General features: G+C 39.3%; 1 non-coding gene across 1 annotated transcript; it reads right to left on the bottom strand.

Annotated features, from left to right (window-relative positions):
- Positions 1-2,831: 2,831 nt before the first annotated feature.
- On the bottom strand, positions 2,832-2,938 carry LOC115933601 (U6 spliceosomal RNA). The gene has a single exon (XR_004069471.1). It is a non-coding gene; the product is annotated as a U6 spliceosomal RNA (small nuclear RNA).
- Positions 2,939-3,775: the final 837 nt, after the last annotated feature.

The raw sequence follows: 3,775 nt of genomic DNA, 5'->3' as shown, positions 1-3,775 counted from the left end.
GGAAAAACGTGCGAGAACCACTGAATCATCATCCCTAGGGTGGGACTTGGAAAGGAGTACATACGTCCCCAAAAGATTTATACCACTGTGCTTATATAGCTCCATTCCTCACAGCCCCAAACTGAAAACAAATCAACTTTTCAAACAACAGGAGAATAGGTAAACAAATTGGGAATCGAATAAAATAACTCATGGCAATAAAATAAATCACTGAGACTTGCAAAAATATGGATGAATTTTGAAAGCATCATATGGCACATAAGTGCACACTGAATGATCCCATTCTTACAAAGTTCAAGTAAAGGCAAAATTAATCTATGGTGATAGAAATCAAAGAGAGGTAACTTTTGAATACAAAGCAGTTTTGACTATAAAGAGACATGAGAGAGCTTTCTGGAGTGATAATTATATAAATATTTATGTATGCAAAAATTCATTGAACTATGTTTCAGATTAGAGCACTTTCCTGTGTATAAATTACCTTGTTTTAAATTTACTTTTCAAAAGAAATATTATTTAATAAGAAAGAACAATCTGTACTTTAAAGGTTTGGTAACTCCTTTCCACTACACTAAATATTTTGCCTTAAAAAAAAGTTTGACAACCCACACACACACATGCACACTCATTCCCCACCCTCCTACTTGACATAATGTTGAATACTGAATTAGTCTTGAATAACTTACACTTTCATAAAAGAAGCTCTTCATTCTGAAATCTATGTAGTTCACTAAACTGTACTGTTCACACTGCTTTCATCATGTTAAAATTCTCAACAGCTATTTCATTATTTCTTACCAGGTCTTGTAATAAAAACAAGTGTCAGTATGCATCCAAATGCAAACCAGCTCCACCCAGGAAAATCATAACCTTGCTTTTAACTCTATTGTAAATTTTTGTATAGATGTCATGTTTTCAATTACTTTTAAGTTTTAAGAGTTAACTTACACAAATGTTTTCATCTATGGCTTTTCTCACTGTAATTCGTTGAGTCCCCTTGAATTACTGCTCAAGTGTTTTTAGCTTTTATTGTTTAAAAAAATTGGATAACCTCACATTGCAAGTTGATTGTGCAACCAATCACCACAATGGTTTCATTTTACACACAGTATGACACCGCTGGTGTTTCTGGGGCTTCATGGCTTCTGCCCATCCCATTGACTGCTGCTCTGTGTTCCAATTAGCCTCACCTCCTGTGTTTTCGCTTCTCTCCTCCCACCCTAGCCATCAAGCACAACAAGGAAGTTCATCTGACCTCCCAAGAGCTTTCACGTGTTTCTCAAGGAGCTGCTTTGTGGATCAAATCTTTCCATTCCCCTCCTCTTTCTCTGCTATTCTTTCCCACCAATGCTGTTTGATTAGAATTTTGCAGCTTTAAAAAGAATAAGGTGGCAATTATGTCGTCTCCAATAAATATTTTTCTCCCACATCTTGTTACCTGAGGAGCAGGTCAGCTGAAAATATGCATTTTCCATTGGTAAGGGGTCAGTTCTGCATATGCTGTAATTTAGTTTGTATCTGGTTTGCAACACACACCTGCAGTTCCAAATGAAACCCCCAAACAGACTGACAAGTACTTTTATGAAATAAACAGGAAAGAACATAACCTAGCAAACCTTCCAGAGCCCAATAGTCTCCAAATATATGACTATTTCAGTGACAAATGTAGCCAAATATTAAATAAGGAATTGAAACATTTTTAAGTGTTAAAGAGAAAGCACTCTTATTTATTACAGCTCATCTCCACAGATCAGAACTCATATGTATCTTCAGGTCTTCTCTTAGGATTCTGAGACTCCCAGACTCACAAACCTATAACTTAAACACAGCTGGAGCTTGCTCGCTATTCTGGTTTTATATTCCTAGATCTCCTTAATTCTCATGACTCTAGGAGGACCGCTTACTCACCACATCTGTTCAAGGAGAAACCAAATGCTTTGTGTCTTTCCTACCAGCCAAAGCACCTTCAGTAGAGTTTTCAGACATGGCTTTCAGAAGCAAAATGCACAGTGTACTGGAGACACATCTAACACTTCCATAATTTTAGATACAGCAGTAGTGTCAATGAAGAGTGAAGAAAAAAAATGTGTGTGAAATTGCCAGCCTATCAACTCTCAACAAATTTGCCACTCACCTAAACCCTACTTTGGTCTAATGGCCAGCTACTTGAACTGATGGCTCCTTTGCTTATCAAAATAGCATCTGTCAATCCTGGCAAGTGAAGAATTGTATCTGTGTGTCCTCTTCCAATGCTACAACTAATTTATTAGGGTCTTAAATTCTTTTTGATGGATTAAGAGTCCTGGTGAGCACAAACAAGCCATTAGATTGACAGCAAAATTTTTCCACACTATAATGATTCACTAATGTGTTGACTGCTACCACACAATAATCAATTAGAAAACTTAAAGAATAGAAAATCTGAACTATTTTTAATGTGTTTTTTCCTCTTTTCACATTGAGATCACTTACATACAATAAAATGCATAGGCTTTGAGCGATGAACTTTGACAAATGTGTATATCCATGTAAGCATAATGCTGGTCAAGACAAAAAACATTTCCATCAGCACTAAATGTCCCCGTGTGTCCCTTCCAGTCAACTCACCACCACCACCCAGAGGCAATCACTGTTCTAATCCTAGTACCATAGAGTAGGTTTGCCGGTTCTAAAGCTTCATGCAAATGGAATCATACAGTTTGCACTCTTTTATATCTGACTGCTTTCGCTTCACATAATGTTTTCAAGATTCATCCATGCTGTGTTTATCCATATGTTATTTGTTTATTATATGGATATACCACAGTTTGTGTTTTCTTTTCTTATTTTAAAAATTAAAAGAATGCTTTACGAGTTTGCGTGTCATGCTTGCGCAGCGGCCACACTAATCTTCTCTTTATCTCTCCAGTGTTAGCATCTGTGCCGCTGAAGCCAGCACTACCACAGTTTGTTTTCCACCCTCCTGGGAAGGGACTTTTGGGTTTTTTCCAGTTTGAGGCTATGAGAACTACAAGTCTTCAGGTGAACATATGCTTCATTTCTCATAGGTAAATACCTAGGATTGGAGTTGCTGAGTCATAGGGTAGTCCTAAGGCTTAACTTTGTAAGAAATTGCCTGGCCAGGCATGATGGCTCGCGTTTGTAATCCCAACACTTTGGGAGGCTGAGGTGGGCTGATCATTTGAGCCCAGGAGTTTTGAGACCAGCCTAGGAAACATGGCAAAATCCTGTCTCTACAAAAAAATACAAAAATTAGCTGGGTGTGGTGTCACAGGCCTGTAGTCCCAGCTACTCAGGAGGCTGAGGTGGGATGATCACTTGAGCCCAGGAGGCAGAGGTTGCAGTGAACTAAGATTGTACCACCAAACTCCAGCCTGGGTGACAGAGCTAGACCTTGTCTTAAAAAAAAGAAATTGCTGAACTTTTTTTTTTACATGAACACTTCCATGTCCACTGATGCCCACATGCCAGCCTCAGCCACAGGCCAACTCTTTTTTTTTTTTTTTTTGAGATGGAGTCTCACTCTGTTGCCCAGGCTGGAGTGCATGATCTCGGCTCACTGCAACCTCTGCCTCCCGGGTTCAAGTGATTCTTCTGCCTCAGCCTCTTGAGTAGCTGGGATTACAGGCGACTGCCACCACGCCCAGCTAATTTTTGTATTTTTAGTAGAGTAGGGGTTTCACCATGTTGGCCAGGCTGGTCTCGAATGTCTGACCTTGTGATGCACCCGCCTCAGCCTCCCAAAGTGCTGGGATTACAGGCTTGAGCCACTGCG

The sequence above is a fragment of the Gorilla gorilla genome, chromosome 12, assembly GCF_029281585.2.
Source record: "Gorilla gorilla gorilla isolate KB3781 chromosome 12, NHGRI_mGorGor1-v2.1_pri, whole genome shotgun sequence".
Classification (NCBI taxonomy): domain Eukaryota; kingdom Metazoa; phylum Chordata; class Mammalia; order Primates; family Hominidae; genus Gorilla; species Gorilla gorilla.
This window is presented reverse-complemented; position numbering and strand designations above follow the sequence as displayed.